At 36.0% G+C, this 23239-nt stretch overlaps 2 pseudogenes; one reads left to right on the forward strand and one right to left on the reverse strand.

Annotated features, from left to right (window-relative positions):
- Positions 1-5467: 5467 nt before the first annotated feature.
- Positions 5468-7295, forward strand: LOC132298388 (IN2-2 protein-like; annotated as a pseudogene).
- Positions 7296-9466: 2171 nt separating this feature from the next.
- On the reverse strand, positions 9467-9565 carry LOC132284169 (small nucleolar RNA R71; annotated as a pseudogene).
- Between the last annotated feature and the right edge of the window lie 13674 nt (positions 9566-23239).

The raw sequence follows: 23239 nt of genomic DNA on the forward strand, positions 1-23239 counted from the left end.
GTCTATAAATTGGGTTGCAGGGGGCTAGGATTAGAGAGAGAATGTGCATTGTTGTGTATGTATTAAGTGTCTGAATCTCTTGTACGAAAATTGTGTCCTTTGTATTTTGTTCAATAAGATCAAAGGTTGGGACTTTGTCCTGTAAACTCTGTGTGCCTATATTTGTATTGTATGTGTGTTGTGTTGTAATTTAGACTTGGTGGCTCCAAGTGTCATTATAAAGGAAAAATTTTGCAATATGATTTGACCTATAACAATGGCTGGAGGAGCCTCATTCTACGATAGCTGGAGGCAATACTAGAGAAAGAGTTTCCCGGTTGTAGAACTTTGTGGGGTTTCATGAGTAAAGCTTGAATCTTGGAATGAAAATACTTCAATCGAGGTACCTTTTAAGTCAATAAATCAACAAAAACACAATTTAGGGGAGTTTCTTATATTTCAAGGGGGTTTCTTGCAAAACTCCAAGACCAAAATATTAATTTTTTAAATATATAAAAATATAATTTATTATTATTATTAATTATATATTTTTATGGTGTGAGTAGGGATGGCAATTTACTCGGCCCCCACGAGTACCCGCCCCACCCAGTTTTTGGCGGTTTTAGGGGACCGTTTAGCTTATTTGGGTTGGGATGGTTTGATGTATTGAAAACCCGAGTGGGTTCGGTGCGGGTGTGGGGGGAGGTCGTCCCACTATATTTAGATAAGTAAATTACTTAAGTACCCATATTATATTAGTATATATATTTTGCATTAATACCCTTATTTCATTAGTATATATATTGAGATAGTTTGTTTTGCAACAAAATCTAAAAAATCTGGAACAAGTAGTATGCGCGACCATTCAGAATGTTTTTAATGTTAAATTTTATGTTAAACTATTTATTGGCCTTTTTTTTATATATGAATCTATTCAATAATTCTATAATAGTTGATGAAAAAAATTAAATAGAGGAGAATTTTTGGTCTTAAACGGGGCGGGGCGGGTACCCAAGGGTAAAGATGTTAAACGAGGGCGAGGATGGGGTGAAAAGTCTCCCCGTTTTTACAGTTTTAGGCGGAAACGTATGGAGATGGAGTTTTTAAACGGTTGTGGGGATAAGGGAGGATACACTCGCCCCCATTTCCATCCCTGGGTGTGAGCGAAACCTTTATGTCAGCAGCACAACAGTGTAAGGAAAGCCTTTATGTCAGTAAAACATTGTGAGGAAAGCCTTTATGTCAACACAACAGTGTAAGGAAAGCCCTTACGTGAGCACAAAACACTCCTTTGACCAGTAAACCTAAGACAATGAGGGAAAAAATCATCTCCGAACACCCTCTCACTAGAGGGTGTTCATTGTTGACATGGAGGCTAGTAAATGGGTGACATGATTTTTTTAGTAAAATAAGTATTTACCTTGGCAAGTGTATATTTATATATAAGTATTTGTATAAGAATTTATACAAAATGAAATTCAAATTCCCTCCAAAACATAAAAGTGATTTCCCCCCAAAATTTTATTCTATATCCTCTTAATATATCATTTTTTCCCTCTAGGTCTCTCTCCCTCTGAAATTGAAGTCAGACAACCAAAGACCAAGCTTACCTCCCTCTGAAATTGAAGCCTTTATGATCCGGCCAAAGACCAAGTTTCGTAAATTCAAGCAACAACCTCATCAAATAAGTAAATCATTGTCCCTTTTCAAAGAAGCTCCGATTTAAAGTAGAAGCACCATACATTCCGGCGAGAAGCATCATAGATTCTGGTGAGAAGTAGAATTCCACCATACATTCCGGCGCGAAGTAAAAGTCCACCATACATTCCGGCGAGAAGCAGAAGGCCACCATACATTCCATAAAAGTCCACCATACAATATTTGTAATTTTGTTTGTTTTTCATCATTTTCATAATTTTTAGTATGTTAAATATGCAGAGTTTGTGGTTTTATTTATCTTTTTTAAGTGTTCATTTGTGATTTAGAAATATTTAAAATTTTGTTAATTTTGTTAGTTACTTTACTTATTTATTACTATATACCTTGTTATATTTTTTTTGTTTCTATATTATTCATAGTGATCGTGATCTGTTGTGTGTTTTGTATCTTTTGTGGGAATCTTTATTAAATCAAATTAAGTAGTGAATTTGGCGTATTTGAATTGAAATCCCTTCTCTTTTACTATATATATTACAGTATCATTTTTTACCCAAAATAGATCGATTAATTAATAGCATTAGCTTTCATATCTGTGTGTAATTTATTTTACACATTCCTTATGTACTTTACTCGTATTGTACTATCCTTTTAAGGGTTTTAGGAATTAAGAGACAATATATTTTTCAGTGGAGATATTGCTGCATTGAAATTAACTTAATTAAATTTATAATTTTACTGTTGCATTAGAATTTATTTGGAATGTCAAATTTAGTTATAGTAATATGTGGATAATAAATTGAGAGATAATCTTGATATATTTTCTAATAGAGATATGTTGCATTGAAATTAAGTTAATTGTACTGTTTCATTGAAGTTGATTTGGAATGTCAAATTTAGTTATACTAATAAGTAGTGCCAATGTCAAAAAATGTTATGAATTTATAAATATCTTTGATATTTCTCTATTTATTAAAATGTGATGGTTTATTTATTGAACTGTTGACAGTTTTTTTGTAAAACATTATGTTGTTCTGTTGAAGCATGTTAAGATTTATTTTGTATGATATGTTTATATAAGTGGTACCATATGTTAGAAAAGTTTATGAATCTTAGGATATGCATCATATTACTTTATCAGTAAAATTTGTGTGGAAATGTTAGTAAAAAAATGTGATGGTTTATTAATTAAAATGTTGACACTTGTTTGTGAAAAGTTATATTGTTCAGCTAAAGTATGTTAGGATATATTTTGTATGACATGTTCATATAAATGGTGTCACATGTTGGAAAAATGTATGAATGTGTGGATATGCATTATATTACTCTATCACTTAAAATCATATGAAGATTTTAGATAAAAGATGTGATAGTTTATATATTTAACTGTTGACACCTACTTGTAAAAAGTTATATTATGTATAAACGAAGTGTTATTTATTTGCTACCCATTTTAAATGATTTTCCTATATGAAGTTAGCTTGAAGTATGTTATGATATATTTTGTATGACATGTTCATGTAAATGGTGCCATATTTTGCAAAAATGTATGAATGTGTGGATATGCATTATATTACTCTATCACTTAAAATTATGTGAAGATGTTAGGTAAAAGATGTGATGGTTTATATATTAAACTGTTGACACCTGTTTGTAAAAAGTTATATTATGTATAAAAGATATGTTATTATTTTTGTGTGACTTGTATCAGTAAAAACATGAATTAAATTCAACATCAAACAAATATTTTTAGAATGACATATAATTTATAAATTTTACATATTTTACGTTGTTATTTCATTCTAAAATATATTTGTTTGACATTGAATTTAATTTAAATTTTTATTGATACAAGTCACATAAAAATAATATATGATACATGTTATAAGTAAGTTAAGATGCTACATATATTTTAGGTTTGAAACATATTACGTTAAATTAATGACGTTATTCGTAAAATATGTTTATTTGCATAGGTGCAAAGATTTAGAAAAAAAATAAAAATTAATTCATAAACTTAACATATTTTACGTTGTTATGTTATTCTAAAACATATTTGTTTGATATTGAATTTAATTCATGTTTTTACTGATATAAGTTAAATAAAAATAATATATGATACATGTTACAAGTAAGTTAAGATATTGCATATAATTTAAGTTTGAAACATATTACGTTTAATTCCTACTATTATTCATAAAATATGTTTATTTGTATAGGTGTAAAAATTTGGAAGAAATAAATTAATTTATAAACTTAACATGTTTTACGTTGTTATGTCATTCTAAAACATATTTGTTTGATTTTGAATTTAATTCGATTTTTTATTGATACAAGTCACATAAAAATAATATATGATACATGTTATAAGTAAGTTAAAATTTTACATATAATTTAAGTTTGAAATATATTATGTTAAATTAATGATGTTATTCGTAAAATATGTTTGTTTGTGTAAGTGCAAAATTTTGAAAGAAAAAAATTAATTCATAACTTTAACATGTTTTACATTGTTATGTTATTATAAAACATATTGGTTTGATATTCAATTTAATTCATATTTTTATTGATTCAAGTCACATAAAAATAATATATGATACATGTTACAAATAAATTAAAATGTTACATATAATTTAGGTTTGAAATATATTGCATTTAATTTCTGATGTTATTTGTAAATGTGTATGTGCAAAAATTGGGAAGAAAAAATTAATCTATAAATTTAACATGTTTTACATTATTATGTCACTCTAAAACATATTTGTTTGATATTGAATTTAATTCATGTTTTTATTAATACAAGTCACATAAAAATAATATATGACTATATGTATCAGTATATTTATAGATACGAGAGAAGAAAAAAAACAGAAATATAACGTAATTGGAAACCATTAAAAACAGATAATATATTTATTACCATTAAAAAGAAATAATATAACATTAAAAATGTAATATATATGACTAAAAATATAGTTTTCTCTCTCTAGATTCTCTCCCTAATTATATATATTATCTATTTCATGATTTTTTTTATTTGAAAAGAAAAAAAGAAACAGATGATGCAATTTCGGCACCAACGATATTTCCGACTAGATCAAGTGCATTCCAAGAGAAGAAGAAGGTCGAGATCGGTATTGGTCTTGACCTTGGTGTCACGAAACTCACGCACCACCGCATTATAAGAGAGGAAGTTGTGCTCCTGTGAATTCACAATGAACTCCATCTCTACTTCTATCATGGTTGGACCTCTATGTGTATGAGAGGTTTGAGATCTTGTTTTTGATCTTTAATTTTGAAAAGAAAAGTTTAGAAGAGCAACAAAGGAAGAGAGAGATGGAAGGCAGATGTATTGTAAATTGTATAATATATTTATATTTGTATATGGCATTTGTATTTGTAGTAAAAATAAAATAATGTGTTGAGATGGCGATGAGTTGATGATGATGTGACATAATTTGAATAAGTGGCTAGATGAGAGCTATTGGATCTCAATGGACCCTCTCTGGTGAGAAGTGCCCGGGAGAGGACGTGCGGCGGGACAGTGAAGGCTTTATGTCAGCACACAAAGTGAAAAGCCTTTATGTCAGCACAACAGTGTGAGGAAAGCCCTTACGTGAGCACAAAACACTCCTTTGACCAGTAAACCCAAGACAGCGAAGGAGTTGCTGATCTGCTCTGTCTCTCTCCAACGCTTCCAGATAACACCTTCCCTATCTATATATTTATACACACACTCACTTCTATATATATATATACACACACCCACGCACATAGATAAACACATGCACACTGTAAGTGTCTAGCTCAACAAAATAAGAAAGCAACAACAGAGAGATATGGCAACAGTGAGGAGGATCAAGTTGGGCACAAAAGGTCTAGAGGTATCAGCTCAGGGACTGTGCTGCTTGGGAATGTCCGACTTTTACGGCCCTCCGAAGCCAGAAAAAGACATGATCGCCCTCATCCACCACGCCGTCAACGCCGGAGTCACCTTCCTCGACACCTCCGACGTCTATGGCCCTCACACCAACGAAATCCTCATCGGCAAGCTACGATACCCATTTCTAATTTGCTCTAATACACCATTTTTTCTGGTGAATTCTGTTGATAGATCACCAGATGTGAACAATTTGGTGTTTGATTGGCGCAGGCATTGAAGGGAGGGATGAGAGAGAAAGTGGAATTGGCAACGAAGTTCGGGGTCAGCTTGGTGGATGGGAAGATGGAAATCAGGGGCGATCCTACCTATGTAAGAGCTGCCTGTGAAGCCAGGTTGAACAGGCCTGACATTGATTGCATCGATCTCTATTACCAGCATCGCATTGACACTCGCCTCCCAATAATTAGAAGTCACGGTTAGCCCCTTTTTGAACCCCCACCCCCTCTCTCTCTCTCTCTGTCTCTCTCTCTCTCTCTCTCTATATATATATGTATGTATCATATAAATGATAAATCTATCATGTGTCATCTTAAGATTTCTGTATAAATCCATTCATTTTCCTATGTGAACCTTTCAAATACCATGCACCTAGGATGGACTAGAAGTTTAAGAAAATAAAATAAGATCAATTTAAAACGCCCCCCTTAAACTTGATTTTGTTGTTACAATTAAACTCCTTAGCATACAATACACTTCAAACATGATAGCAAAGGCCATGGTTAAAGTATCGGCAATCTGACCTTGCGATGAAATTGAGCTCCCACCTTCATTTAGCTACAATCTTCGTGGCCCTTCCATTCATGTGTAGGGTAGCTTGTTAAAGACCTTCACATGCTTCTATAATATCCTTACATGATCATATATCATTTTCTTCTTCATATGAGCACACCAATGGTTTTCCTTCATGGATTTTCCTTACCATATGAATTTCACTTGTGCATTTTATTATTATTATTATTATTTTTTTCCTTAATTGGTACTTACACACGCATGGCCTCCACTGAGGCTTGAACTCTCGATATTCCTTTAAAAAGTAGGGGTTTAATACTGCTGGGGCATTGACTCATTGGTACTTGTGCTTTTTTTTATTGCTCTTCTTCTATGTTCACCCTACACGTACCAATTTGCAAATAACAATTTGAAAAATCCTTACTACCTTGATGTTTACCCGAACTCTCACACTTAAAGGGAAATAATCCATAATAAGTTCTTTAATCCGTATAACAATATGACCACTCATGCTTTTTTTTCTTTCATTTTGATGAGTGTATATAAATTATACTTTCAAAAATGTTCCGAATAAAGTTTCTTCTTTTAATGTTTAAATTGTTCCAACCAATGGAGAAGAAAAATAGGATTTGGTAGATATCATTTATCATGAACACATACTACCCATTAAAAGTTATCATGAACGTACACATGCAATCATTTTATTTACCTTTTCTTAAACCCTTTTTGGTATGTCCTTTACAAGATGGGAGAACTCAAGAAACTAGTTGAAGACGGTAAAATAAAACATATAGGTCTATTCGAGGCCTCAGCTTCAACAATCAGAAGGCCGCATGATGTTCATCCAATCACAACTGTGCAGTTGGAGTAGTCTCTGTACCATGGAGTTAGCCCTTGAGGGTTGGAGGACACCATCCATGAGTGGCTAGACATCCTCTTGGGGCTAGAGTTAGCCCTAAACATGTTTTCTACATCTTGATTTATGTATTTTTTAGGGGATTTGTATTGTGATACATGTTTTGACACTTATATATATATAGATCTTGTTTATTCAATGATTTATGTGGTTTAATGCTTCCAATTAATCATTTCATTCTATCCATATGTCTATGTATACTAGAATAGATGTTCATGTGTTTGTCTCTATTTCTTGTGTTATTGATGCATGTCTATGTGTATTAATGCTATAGGTCTAGAGATTGTCAAGACATAGTACTTAATGGAATGCTTTTGTGGTTTATTTGATGGTTTATACTCATTTCTTGATGGATTGTGCCTCTCCCTTAGTTTAATTTCATGTTATTAGCTTAATTGTAGTGTAGTTGTAGTTTAGATGTTAAATGGGAGGACAATCCATGCTTGTTGTTTGATGTTCCATACTTATGAAAGCAAGTAGCACATATCTCTAACCTTGTGATGTGTTTGGATTGTGAGCTTAAAGAAAGGATTAATGGCTTAGTTTGATATATTGTGTTATCCACCATATTGCTTAGACAATATATGTTTAATTTGTCATCCATGCTTGTTGAAACAACCACACACACACACTATGTTGCAATACATGTTTTCCACCTTATTAATCATTCATTAAGGGTGTAGAAAAACTATGTTTAGTGGTGATCTCTAAACCCCAAGATCTCTCTCTTTTATTTTCTCTCCATTACATTTAATTGACTACTTTAGTTTAAATTGCATCTTAGTATAATTCAACCACCAACCAATCTTTTGATCACTCGACCTACTAACCCTAATCTCGATTTTACTACCTAATACGATCCACCAATCCGTTGGGACGATCCCTACTTGCCCTAACTATATTTTTAGTGAAAGGTAGTAGTGACAATTTCTAAATGTAAAACTTGGCCACATTCATCATAGCCCTACACCACTATCTTTTAGTGCACAAACTTTGGGTTTGGGTGCGACACCACACCAAGTTTTTGGCATCGTTGTTGGGGATTGATTGAAGACAACGTCGTATTTGTGGAATCAATTAGGAATTAGTACTCTTTTGATCGTGTCTTTACTTTATTTTCATTTTTGTTACTTATGTGTTGGTTCTTGTTTGACTAGGTGCATTGAAAAGAAGGTGAACAAAGGAGTATTTCAAGCAATGAGCTAAGCAAAACAAAGGAAAAAGGTAAAATTCTAAAAATTTGCAAGGCTAAAAACTGAAAAATAAATTGAAGTGATAAAGGACCCTTTGTGAGCTCTTTCTTAACTCAATCTCTAGTTAATCGTCGGCCCGCGTGGAGGCTTGTATTTCAATTCTTAGATAAATCGTGAGCCCACATGGAGGCAATTTACTTTTCTTTGCATATTGTTGATAGCATGGGAGTATATGATCATTGTATGTGGAGGAAGTTTGTTGATTGTTAATTTGTTGCGAAGGTGAAGTGTTTGTTCATTACTTGTTGCTTATTGTGTTTTGTTGTGCATGCATGGTCGTAGATCATTGAAACCTACTCTTGTCCCTCTAAATTTTCATCTTGAATCCATTGTTCGAAACCCTAGGGGAAAAGGAAGTTCTAGTCAATCCATTTCATTAATGGAAGGACATAATGAGAATCATGTAGAGGACCTTGGTCACATAGACCAACAAGGTATCCTCCACCCCAATGTGCATCAAGATAATATGCAAGTACCATTAGGCATGCCGAGGCCATTCATTCACCCACCACAACAACAAGGCCAAGTTCCATTGGGAATGCCAAGGCCAATCTATGCTCCACCACCTCCCATCATTCAAGGCAATTAAGGTGCCCATGTTGCACCTCCAATTGCTAATCATCCCCTTGTTTTAAAAGATCACTATGTGCCTAATGAATACAATGTACCCACATGCATTCAATTGCCACCATTTAGAGCACATCACTATAAGATCAAACCACAAACCATTTAAATGCTTCTTAACTATCATGGACTTCCAAGTAAAGAACCTTACAAGCATTTGGATGAGTTTCTTAAAGTATGTTCCACTGTGAGATACATGGACATGCCGGAAGAGGTCTTAAGGCTTAAAATTTTTCCATTCACCCTTAAAGATAAGGCAAAATATTAGTTTAACAATCTTAGGCCTTTTTCAATAACTTCTTGGGCAGAAATGCAACAAGAGTTCTTAAAGAAGTACTATCCGGTTTCTAAGACCAATGCCATGAGAACTTCAATTCAAGAGTTTTCTCACGGGGATGAGGAAACATTCCATGAGGCATGGGAAAGATTCAATGAATTGCTTAGGAAGTGTCCATATCATGACATACCCAAATAGCAATTAGTTCAATATTTCTTTGAGAGCTTATCGGACAATTATAAGGGCATGGTTGATGCTTCCATGGGTGGCTCTTATATTGATAGGCATGAGGATGACATGTGGCGTCTTTATGAGAGCATGAGTGAAAATTCTTTGCATCGAACTTTATCTTCCAAGAATGGTAGAAATTCAAGTGGAAGGAAGGGTGTTGGCTTACATCAAGTTGACCATTCCAATGAAATAGCTACCGAGATGAAATCCTTATCTCAAAGGTTTGATCAATTCTTGATCAACCAAAACTCGGCAAATCAAATATCTTCCGTCCCTAACCATTCCCATCATGCATCCAATGAGACATGTATGACTTGTTCAAGTGTTTTACATTCTACTTCCAATTGTCCCCATGGACATGTGCAAAGTGAGCATTATGAACAAGTCAATGCAAATTTTGTTAATCAATGGAACAATCCTTATGGCAATTATTATAATCCTAATTGAAGGAATCACCCGAATTTCAAGGGGAAGGCTCAAACCCTCCCCAAGGTGGTTTCCAAAGGAAATATGTTCCACCTTCAATGCAAAGTTAAGGTTCCCAAGGTTTTAGATCATCATTTCAATCACAAGGAAACCAATTTTCTAATTCTCATTTTCCTAATTAACCATCATATTCTCAAGGAAATGCTAGGAGTCTCGCTTTTGAAGAGAAAGTTTTGACTGCTCTAGGCACTCTAGAGGCGAACACTCAATTGCTTTATTCTCATTCTCAATCCATTGCTAAGCTAGAAACCCAAGTAAGGCAAATAGCTAGTACTTTAAATGCTAGAGAGAAAGGGAAAATACCTTTGAATGCCCCATAAAAGCAACAATGTGTTGTGGAGACTCATTCCTCATCGGAAGGTCACACAATAGAGCATGTCAATGCGGTGACTACCTCAAGAAGTAGGAAGATTGTGGACAACCAAGTGGGTATGTCCAATGAAGAGAGTGAACCGGTGCAACCATAAGTTGACACCCGTCCCCTTTCACATCTTATTCCTCTTTCATTGCATATGCATGATCTTTCAAATGAGAATATCTTGAAAAGTGATTTTAAAAAGAAAAATTTGCAACATGATTTCAAAACTTCTTGTGTTGAAGAGACTTCAAAGAAAATGTCTGAAAAGGTTTTTGAGCCAAGAGCTCCATTCCCAGATGCCTTAAAAGGATTCATTTCAATTGACAAGCAAAAGGCCAAAACAAATGAAATTATGGATGTGTTTAGGCAAGCGAAAGTCAATCTTCCACTTTTGGATACAATCAAGCAAAGTCCGGCTTATGCTAAGTTTTTGAAAGACTTATGCACCCAAAATAGGAAGAACAAAAGCCAAGTACCTATAAAAGTAGTCTTAACCAAACAAGTAAGCTCAATTTTGCAGCATAACACTCTTCCGAAGTTTAAGGACCCCAGTTCACCTACTACTTCATGCATCATTGGAGATCATATCATTAATCGGGTTCTTCTTGACTTAGGAGCAAGTGTTAATCTTCTTCCATACTCGGTATATGTCAAATTAGGCTTAGGATACTTGAAACCGACGTCGGTGGTTTTACAAATTGCCGATCGATCCATCAAAAAGCCTAGGGGTATTATTGAGGACGTATTAATTAAGATTGATAAATTCTTTTTCCCCATTGATTTCATTGTCATTGACACGGAACCGGTCCTGAATCCTAAGAGCCAAATTCCCGTTATCCTTGGCCGTCATTTCTTGGCAACCACGAATGCCAACATTAATTATAAGACGGGGATAATGAAGATCTCATTTGGCCACGTGAAGGTGAAGTTGAATATCTTCAATCCGACCCCCAATTCATTTGACAAGTATGAAGAAGTGAATGTTGTAGAGAAATATCATGACCTTGAATGTGAAAGAATAGAGTCTTTGTGTGAAACCAAAATTTCAAAAAGTCCATTTTCAACCCTGAATTCCAAGAAAGTTATTTCAAACTCTTGTTTTGAAAGGGCATGGAAGCCCAAAGATCATGTTGACCAAGGACCAAAAATTTCTTTGGAGCTTAATCTAATAAGTTCTCTAAGGAACCATTTGTTGGGTGGAGTTCAAAACACTTATCACCCCATCAAAGAGGGGATGTACTATAAGATATTTGACCCGGGCTAAAAGAGCCTAACGTCTTGCTAGAGACGTTAAAGACTAGTACATTTCGTATGGTGTCACAACCCTATTCCTCCCTCATTTTTATCTTTAATTTCATTTCTTGCGAAGTCTAGATATTTGGTTTAGGTTCATATGTATTGCTAGGAACTGTGATTAGGATTGCATGCACTTTTATGTTGAAATTGAGCATATTGCATAAGTTCGATCAATCTCAAAATGAGTTTGATCGATCGAACTTCCCACCTGCATCAAACCTGCATCCAAATCACCCTCTGTCCCATCGATCGAGAAAAACCTACATATTTCAGCTATCTGTCCCATCGATCGAAGACTCTCCTAGATCGATCTGAAGTTCTTCGATCGATACAACTTCACCATTGGATCGATCTGCAATGTCCAACACTTAGAAAAAATTTTGAACCCAAAAACTTGCATATTTTTGCTCTCTGTCAGATCGATCAAACATTTAGTTCAGATCGATCTCAATTCTGGAATTCATTGCTTTGACTCTGTTTTGACTTTTAAATTTTAAACTTAAAAAAAAAAAGAAAAAGATTTTATTCTTTTTTATTTTATTTTCTTTTATTTTTTCAAAAAACCAAAAAACATTTTCAATTTTTAATTTTTCAAAAATTTTCAAAAAACTCAAAAAATTTAGAAGGAAGATCGATCTAAGTTCGATCGATCTGAAGTTGCAGTTCGATCGATCGAACTGGTTCGGCAAGGTTTTTTTAAAAATTAAAAAGTCAAGGGTTTGTAGATCGATTAAAAGATTGATCTACACCTTCTCAAACCCTCGTTCCCTTCGCCGTTGCACAACCTATCTTCTCCATCTCCGGCGAGACTTCGGCGACCATCCCAAGCATCGATCCTCTCTCTCTTCCATCGTAGATCTCATTCGCATCTCAGCCTTTCGCATCTCAACTTCCCTTTTAGTTTATAGGTGAGATTCGAACCCCTCTTTTGTTTCAAGCTTCGATTTGAGGAATCCATGCTTTAAATGTTAAATCTATGTTGTTTTGATGATGCATATCGCCATTGATGAAGCTTTGAATCTCTTTGAATATATATATATATATATATATATATATATATATATATATATGGTTTTATATGTTTTTGATTTTTGATTTGATTTCAGGGGTCACGGGCCGAATCGAGTGGCCAATGTTGATGCTTTATTGTGTAGATGGGCCCACGACCATGTTCGTGAAGGCCCCGTGCCATCCACGTCACAGATCTGTGACTTTTCGAGTTTCACCTCATAGTTCGATCGATTAAACTTTTTCTCCGATTGATCTGTAACAGATCGATCTCACTTATTCTCGATCGATCGAAATTGCATCGATCTCACATTTTTGTGATCGATCGAACTTCACAGATATGCATCACACATTTCACACAACATCTCTTGTGTTTCATGCTATCTCATACATGCCCAATGCCTGTGTTTTCCACATTAGATGCATTCCATATTTATACTGTCTAGCATGCTTCACATCATGTCACTTCTTCTTTGTCACTTGCGTAGATTCATGTTCCTTATCTATTTTGTCTATCTTATTTGACATACATGATTCTATCAATTGTGCTTTAATTCTTTATACCGGCACTGACTTCCATTTTGCAAGTTTTCCTTTTATTTTGCAGGCTATGGCTAGGGTCGAGACTGTTGCTCGCGGACATTATCACCGCAGGGCCAGGTGGAGTTTGGACGACGAGGCAGGTCCATCTCATGCCCAGGACCCTATTTAGGAGGAGCCAGTAGAGCCCACTCCACCTCAGTCTCCATCCGATAGTAGACTACAGTCTTCAGCCGAGGCATCTTCTCCACAGACTGACGCTGAGGCTGAGCACTTACCATCTCCATCACCACCACCAGCTCAGCTAGCCTAACACTTAGACCGGCCATTGCCGAGATACTCACGCCTTCGAGTGGCATCCGAGTCGGTGTTTGACATAGACTACTTCTCCCGGTCTGTTCTTACTAGAGCAGCATATGACGATATAGACCGGAGGGGCATCTCAGCCATACTAGCCCCTATCACATACCCAGTGTACCAGAGGTTGGTCCGGATGTTCTTCCAGAACCTCTAACCTGCCCCGAGTAACCTAGCGGAGCTGCGGACTACCATTGACGGCCACCCTATCAGTATCACGGTGGACACTCTTTCCAGATCCTACCGTTGTCCACACGTCTGCCCTTCTGATCTCCAAGATACCTATCCTACTCTATGGGGGCCCACATATGCAGACATGGCCATTGCACTCACAGGTCACTATGCCGGTGGCGAGACTTTCGCCACTCGGACTTATCTGCCAGACGACCTGTGGTTCTTTGATTCGATACTATACCGAAATGTTTTTATGGCCAGCCACAAGATATAGAGGCGCGACGACTATCTTACAGCTTTATACGCCTTCTATACAGGGCACTGGCTGTCCATTCCTGCGCTCATCTGGAGAGTTATGATGAAGCTGTATGTTGACTATATCAGCAAGGCCAAGCCCAAAAGGGCTAAGTATCTCCCATTCGGCCATCTCATCACACAGATTCTAAGAGACCAGCGCTATCCCTTCCAGCCACGGGAGTGTACTGAGTCCGGGGCCTGCACATTCCAGAAGAAGGATTGGGATAAGAGCTGCAAGGCTCTTATCAAGAGTCTACAGGATGACGCTGTCGAGGTAGCTGAGGAGCTAGAGAGAGGAGTTGGAGCAGGCAGCGGCAGCAGCAGCAGAGCAGGTGGCGAATGATATACCAGTCGATCTGCTTGCCATGCACATGGATATTGACTTAGATCAGCCTGTAGAGGACCAAGAGCATCACTCTCCGGCTATGTCGCCCATTCATGATGAGGAGCAGGCTCAGGATCATCATTCTCCCGTTTCAGCGGTACCTGAGGCTCCAGCACAGACACCCGGCCTTGGAGAGCGCATCCAGGCTTTGGAGGATGTCATAGTCTCTATTCGAGCAGACACTGTCTCTATCCGAGCTGACATTACTTCACTCCGTATGGATGTCATAACTGTATTACGTGATCTAATAGAGACATCCACGGAGCACGCCCTGCTCGTCCTACCTCATCTTCATGAATTCCATATCTCTTTCTCCTCTTATATATCTGTGATATCTGCCTATTTTTGATACTGTTATATTATTTTTGTGGCCCTGTTGGCCTTGATATCTTATTGGATGTACTGTACTTTATTCTATTTTTCTATTTTACCTATGATCTTTTGGATGTCATATTCTTCTATTGATATATCTGTCTGTGATTGACTCTATCAGGTGCATCCCAGTGACTTCAGTGAGAGAGAGTACTGCCCAAAATTTTCAGGACTACCCTTATACCTCTCTCTATTTTCAGTTGCTATCCCATTTACACTTGCATATCCACTGTGCACTGTTATTATCCCTTTTGTTACCTAATAAGTTTAATCTAAGTGCCAAATTTTCAGGACCATAGTTAATCCCAAGTGTGGGGGGGCTATGCCACCTACTTTGGATACTTCTGTCCCGGCTATTCTTTACTATAGTTGCACTAGTATACTATTTCCTTTTGTTCTCTTTGCACATTGAGGACACTGTGCCATTTAAGTTTGGGGGTAATAGTGTGATTTGCAGTGTTTGCTTTAAATTCAAAATTTTGAGCATGACTTATGTATTTAAGGGATTTTCTATGATTGGTCCATAACTAGCTATGATTTTGATCTTTTGAGGACTATATTGCTTAAAATTTAAAAATTGCTTGACTTAAGAGTCCAATACTCCTTGTATGTCTTGTGGATGCCATTTAGGGGTAAATTTTTCGAAAGATTGATATCATGCTTGCACTTGTGGTCCACATCATCCTGATTTTGTGATTGTTTTGAGATTCACTCTAGTATTCTACACTAGCATAGGCACACACTAGCATTCATTTGTGGGGTACATGTTTTGTTGATTATTGAATTGGTTATATCCCAATTGAGTTAGTAGTGCATTGAAAGCTTTCATTTTGATAAAGGTGGATAACAAACCCTTTTCACTAAGTAGCCGGGATTCTGGCCTCATCAAGCACTGAATTTCTCGCGCTGAAAGGTAGAGGGCCCAAACTCTAGGTTAATAATTGAACTTGCTTAGAAAAAAAAAAAAAATTAAAAAAATTGCAAAAGTAATAAAAAGTTAGGACTTCTCTTAAGAGGTGAGAAGTGGGAAATGATTAGATGGAGGTTGTCTTGATTTGTAGCCTAGCTGATTTGAGCTTGTAAGTCCTTAGGGGTGTTTGAACACCTAGTGCCCTAAAGCCGTCTGGTTTGGGAGTCATTGACCTAACGCTCGACCTCATGAATCGCTAGAAAGCTTAATAGATCAACGCATTGCACCATGCTTCCATCTTTGGTCCTACCCAAAAAAAAAAAAAAAATCAAGTGAAAAGAATAAGCGCACCTAGAACAATAAAGCTTTAATAAAAGGTCCACTCTTTGTCTTGATGATCGGTACTAGATTTGTATGCTAGTTTGAGGATAAAGATGTGATCATTTCTTTAGTTGGCTAAGATAGCAACATACTTGATGCCGGTCCACTAAAAAAGGATTCTAGAGTTGTTTTGATTTGCATGATCATTTTTTTGACGTGTGGAGGACCATACTTGCTTGCTTGATGTTGAAATTTTAGGAGATTGCTTAGAAATGTTTGAAAAATTGCATACTTGAGGTAGTTTTCTCCTAATGCTTGTTTGCAATATTGGTGCCTCTTTTGAAAGAATGAGCTTAATGTTTGTGGGTATCATATCTGGAAACCCTCACGAGACTTCACTCGTCCACTAGGGCTAACCTAAGGGTTTAAAAGGCTTGTTGCATGTACTAAATATAATCTTGTTCCCTACGAAAGTAGTGTTATCCATTTATTGCTTTCTTGTTCATAGTTGTATAGTTGTTCATTTCATTCTTTTACTTTCTAGTTCATTGCTAGGGACTAGCAATATTTAAGTTTGGAGGTGTGATGAGTACTGAAAAGTGCGCATTTAAACTACTTTAGCTTAGGTATTCTTGAACATTTATCTATCTTATTTTCCCGCTTTAGATTGATTTTGTATTATTTCCATTTTCAGGTACTTATTCCCAAAATAAGCTAACTCAGCTAAATAAGAGTATAATTGAAACAATCTTGAGATTAATCAAAAAAAGGAGTAAAGCGGGAGCAAAAGGAAGTAAGTGGTGAAAATTCAGCAAGTTCGATTGATCTTAACAAATATTCGATCGATTGAAAGTTCATCGATCTCAACATTCCAAGATGGATCCAAGCTCTTTTGTCCTTATCTAAAGATCCCACAAAGTTCGATCGATCCAACTTTATTTAGATCGATCGAAAAGATTCCTTCTTATCCACTTGTACCACCTTACCTACCACATTTGTCTTTTTTCCAAAAATATCTTCAAAATATCTCAGATTTGTTTTTATCCAAAAAGGCACTGCCATAGAGGATCGATCCAGCTTAAATTCGATAGATCTCAGCCATGTTCGATCGATCTCACCACAAGTTCGATCGATCGAACTTCCCAAATCCCGATAAAATTCAATTTCCAGCTCATTAAAAGTTGTCTCATATCCAATCATTGGGAGGAATATTGGTGTACGAGCCTAGCTCATTTGGGGTGATATTTAACCTACCTATATAAGGAATATGAGCCACTTTTTGAGAGATATGATTGAGAATAGATAGAGACACAATTTTCATATTATTAGTGAAGAAGAAAAGAAAGGAGGAGGCTAGAGACACAAGCTTGGAGTTTTTCCATCAACGAAGAAGAGGAGCAATCTCTACCATGGAGTTAGCCCTTGAGGGTTGGAGGACACCATCTATGAGTGGCTAGACATCCTCTTGGGGCTAGAGTTAGCCCTAAGCATGCTTTCTACATCTTGATTTATGTATTTTTTAGGGGATTTGTATTGTGATACATGTTTTGACACTTATATATATATAGATCTTGTTTATTCAATGATTTATGTGGTTTAATACTTCCAATTAATCATTTCATTCTATCCATATGTCTATGTATGCTAGAATAGATGTTCATGTGTTTGTCTCTATTTCTTGTGTTATTGATGCATGTCTATGTGTATTAATGCTATAGATCTAGAGATTGTCAAGACATAGTACTTAATGGAATGCTTTTGTGGTTTATTTGATGGTTTATACTCATTTCTTGATGGATTGTGTCTCTCCCTTAGTTTAATTTCATGTCATTAGCTTAATTGTAGTGTAGTTGCAGTTTAGATGTTAAATGGGAGGACAATCCATACTTGTTGTTTGATGTTCCATACTTATGAAAGCAAGTAACACATATCTCTAACCTTGTGATGTGTTTGGATTGTGAGCTTAAAGAAAGGATTAATGGCTTAGTTTGATATATTGTGTTATTCACCATATTGCTTAGACAATATATGTTTAATTTGTCATCCATGCTTGTTGAAACAACCACACACACACACTATGTTGCAATACATGTTTTCCCCCTCATTAATCATTCATTAAGGGTGTAGAAAAGCTATGCTTAGTGGTGATCTCTAAACCCTAAGATCTCTCTCTCTTATTTTCTCTCCATTACATTTAATTGACTACTTTAGTTTAAATTGCATCTTAGTATAATTCAACCACTAACCAATCTTTTGATCACTCGACCTACTAACCCTAATCTCGATTCCACAACCTAATACGACCCACCAATCCCTTGGGACGTTCCCTACTTGCCCTAACTATATTTTTAGTGAAAGGTAGTAGTGACAATTTCTAAATGTAAAACTTGGCCACATTCATCATAGCCCTACAACACTATCTTTTAGTGCACAAACTTTGGGTTTGGGTGCGACACCATACCACTTAGTGGTGAATCGTACACCCTAAGTCTCTTTCCTAATCTTTAAACTCTATTATTTTATTGCAATCATTTAGATTAAAATTAGTTCTAATCACAAAACAAAAACTTTTTTTAGCAATCACATAGGTACTAAAGTAGAATTCAATTCTAAAAACCTATAATTGTTTAGATCTCTTGGGACGATCCCTGCTTACTTCATACTCTATAATATAAGTGTTTAGTGGTTTATAAATTATAAAATATGATACGCACTTGACATTATTTCTAAACCTAAAGTGTTGTGCATTATTTTGTGCACACGTTCGGTCGCATCAGCTTACTAGTCAGGTTGAGACTGCCTTGTAGTCAAGTGAAAATCCCTTAGTGTGGATATATATGTTTATGGACTAGATAGTTATTGTTGAGTTATCTATGATGTATCTGCGTATCGGGTCTCTGTTTGGATTGTAGTTAGAGTAAAACTTGTTCGTGGGCCTGACTCACTATTATTTTTTCTGGTATCAGACGGTTCCAGTCTTAGAGCTTGTTTGTGCTGAGCAGACACGGTCACTCATTCTTCCGACTATGTAGGACTGCTATTTATGTTTTAGTTTTGGATTTCTTCTTTAGTTCAGTTTTTCAGTTGGGATTTTTATTGGGGTCCACTTGATGGATTCCCGAGTAGTTGTTTTATTGGAGGATTTTATGAATTTTGTTAGAGGATTATATAATTAACATTTTTAAGGATTATTATTTAGAATTCTTTTCAGCTAATTTAATTATTTCTTATTATTCTTTTGTATTCTGTGTTCATTTATATACTTAATTGTTTGGTATCCCTCGGATCTGTCACAATTGGTATCAGAGCACTCCAGGTTCAGTGTCTCTAGGGTAATTCGTATTAAGACTTCCGCGTAGTGTATTCTTTTATTTTGAGCTTTAGTTTAGGATTCGTTGTATTTCATTACGGTCCGTTTAAAATCATACTGATGTCTGTCTTTCTGTTTTAACATGATGGTTAACGTTAGAAGAGGACAAAACATGCAAAGAAACAGGCGGCAAAGGAGAGCGGCACGAAGGCCGCAACATCTCCTACAACGTCAGCAAATGGAGGAAGAGCAACAATTGCGTGGGTTTCAGGATGATGATGGTCAGTTTTACGAAGAGCAGGAGGAAGTTCAGCATACTTAGGATCAGGGAAGAGATCCAGAGTATCCTCTTTATCTCAATGGCCTCATTGCTTGGGCTATAGAAACAGGAGTAACAGCTACATTTCGAAATCAGCCACAGGTTTAGCAAGCACCTATAATAGCACCAGTGGTTCAGATTGATCCTTGGGAAAAGGCTAGGAGTTCTTTCACAAAGGGGAGCCCACTTGAGTTATAGGCTCCACTGAAGTGAAAACAGCTCATCAGTGGAAGAAGGATATCAAGCGAAATCTTTGAATGGTTCAGTGCACGGAGGTTCAGAAGCAGATGCTTGCTACCTTTAGGCTAGTAGGAGATGCACTACAGTGGTGGGAGTTAGTTACCACCGCAGATGAGAGGACTTTATTGACTTATAATCAGTTCAGTGCTCGCTTCAATGAGAAGTATTTTTCATATGCAGTCCGGACAGCTATGAAGACTGAGTTCCTTAATCTAGAGTAGGGAAACAAGATGGTGGCAGAGTATGAGCAGCAGTTCACGCGCTTGTCTCTTTTTACACTAGAGAAGGTGGATACAGAGGAAAAGAAACATAATAGTTTCGTTAAGGGACTTATGTGGTCTATTAAGCGAGCTATTACAGGTAGTCCAGCTTATACTACTTATGCTCAGGTGGTAGATGCTGCTCTATAACAGTATCAGTTGACCGTGGACTTCAAACAGGCTAAGGGAGAAAAGCGGGGCGACAGAGACTCTATAAATCAGTCTGAGAAAGGGAATGGCAATGGACACCGATAGAATAATAAGAGTAAATTCCAGGGACAACAGTCATAGAAGAAGCACAAGGGTGGTTCTGATACTCAGAATAATGGGGCACCTGATCAGAGGCAACAAGATGGGGGACTGTGATATCCCTTGATTCTAGAGCCACGGGTGATCAAGTCCGAGCACAGATCTGAGGGATACCAAACAATTAATATTTAAACAAGCAGGATTACAAAAAGAATCAAAAAATAAATAATAAAGGCTAAAAGAATTCTAAATAATAAGCCTTAAAAGTTATAAAATCTAATACTGCCAAAACCTCCAAATATTATTATAACTCGAGAATCCACCTAGTGGACTCCTAATAATATCCTAGCTGGAAAGTAAATAACTGAACTAAAAAGGAAACCAAAACTAAATATAAATAGTAATCCTACATAGTCGGAAGAATGAGTGACATTCTCTGCTCAGCATGAACAAGCTCTAAGACTGGAACCGTCCGATACCTAAAAAATAATAGTGGGTCAGGCCCACGAACAAGTTCTACTCTAACTACAATTCAAATAGAGACCCGATAAGTAGATACATCCTAGATAACTCAACAATAACTATCTAGTCCATAAATATATAGATCTACACTAAGGGACTCTCACTAGACTATAAAGAGGGTCTCAACCTGAATAAAAGGGAACACGCAAAGCGCACCTGAGGTGGGCATGAGTACCTAGACCTAATGGGGTACACCTCTACCATCATAGCTAGTTATATATCATAATGCATATACGCTCCCTAACCATCGATCTTGAGACTTAAGCTCATATCGTAGTACCATAAATATATATTTAAAATCCATCCACAACCAAAGTAATGCCGGTCAACTGTTCGTTGCCTTGACATGATATATAAGTAGGATGTACATTATTGTTAATCCATCCCTTTATTCCAGAGTAGGTAGGATTTAGCATTTTAAACTAATCCGTCCCTAGTATGCCACCGTCCTATACCGGTGCATACAATCCATAACATCCATGTAATTGACAGAACATAATTTAAGAGTTCATCAATTAAAATCCAGAATAAGTATAATAAAAAGATGATAAGTATATAACCATATTATGCACCCAATACAAGATTTAAAAATCATGTTCCAGTCATTTAAATTGATAAAATAAGATTAAGCAATTAATTCCTTTATATCCGTTAACAGCATGCAAAAATTGTTTAAACTTTCACACTATGCAAACCATTAGCAAATAGACATAAATTATGCAATAAGGGGTCTTAATATATCATGAAACAATATTTAGAATCCTCATTATTAACCCAAAACAGTTCGGGAACCCCAAAAATCTAAATAGTGCCCAAAACAACCTCCAACACGCATAAAAACAAGAGGGCATGCTCTTAAAAATTGAGAGCAAGCTCAACCACACATGGAGCCAGCTCTATACACCTTAGAGTCGGCTTTACACATGAGGGAGCCAGCTCCCTAACCCACAGAGCTGGCTCTTTGCTTAGGGAGCCGGCTCCCACTTCCATGGAACCGGCTCTCTCCCTCTTTAAGAGCCCTGAACTTGTTTTACTCCTTCCGCCTCGTCTCCGGCAAGTTCCAACTCTTCTATTCTTCATTAATATTGATCCTAAGAGTCTAAACTATGTCCCGTATCATCCCAATCATTTATATAAAATAGTTTGCATTATTAACAATACTGAAAATAATTAATCATGCCATATGCTTCAAGATCAATTAACTGTAATTTCAATTAACAAAACTTGTTCCAGATCAAATTAAACACGAACAGAAGATTAATTTAACATTCAAATAAATTCCTGAAGACTACCTAGGCATGCATAGAACACAAATCTAAGGGAAAGAGCAAGAAATAGAACTTGCCTTTGAGATTTCATAATAAAATCTCGGCGTCATCTTCCTAGCTTTTTCGACAATCCTTTACTGCTCTAACTCCTCTGTTGCACCTTGGTTCAACCCACGAGCAACACTACTTCGTTCTCTCCTTGGCTTAGCCTTAGTCTTAACCAAACCCTAATTTTCCCTCTCCCTATTTTCTCTCAGACCTCTCTATACAGACCTATATTGGTGTATTTATAGGCAAACTTAATTCTAACCTAATTCTATTCACATGAGAAGCCGAAAAAGAAAAAATATATATAATAAAATAGATATATGTATATAAGTCGGTGACTTCATAAAATATATATAAAACCCTAAACCATATAATACATATATATTGAATACTGATACTAACGTAATCATTAATAATAAATAATAATTAATTAAACCTCATATACATATATACCCATATATATATGTATAACCATCCATGGGTATTAACTGTACCTAGACCCACAAATCCAAATAATCCATGTGACCCCAAATGGTTGGTCCATGACACTATCCAGCCCAACTCCTTAATTTTAAAAAAACATTTAATTTAACATTTTTAAGTCCATAAAAATACAGAATTTCAATTAAACAAATAAATCAATTTAAACAATTAATGTAATGCCACATAATCACACAATTCAATTAAAACAATTAAATCACTTAGACAATTAACCAAATAAACAAATAAAGAATTTAAAATTTCAAGAAAATCATAAAAAAAAAATACCGAGACTATCCTTTTAAAATTATGGGTATTCCAAGGACCACAGACAGGATAGGGTCAGCCACAGGCTAACCGATAGAGGAGACCGTTTGGCACTTTCCAGGGTAGTTGCTACACTTGTGGTGAGTTTGGTCATACTTCTAGGT

Source organism: Cornus florida, unplaced genomic scaffold (assembly GCF_030987335.1).
Source record: "Cornus florida cultivar Cherokee Brave unplaced genomic scaffold, ASM3098733v1 CherokeeBrave_3.0.0_Hap2_Chr01, whole genome shotgun sequence".
In the NCBI taxonomy this organism is placed as follows: Eukaryota; Viridiplantae; Streptophyta; class Magnoliopsida; order Cornales; family Cornaceae; genus Cornus; species Cornus florida.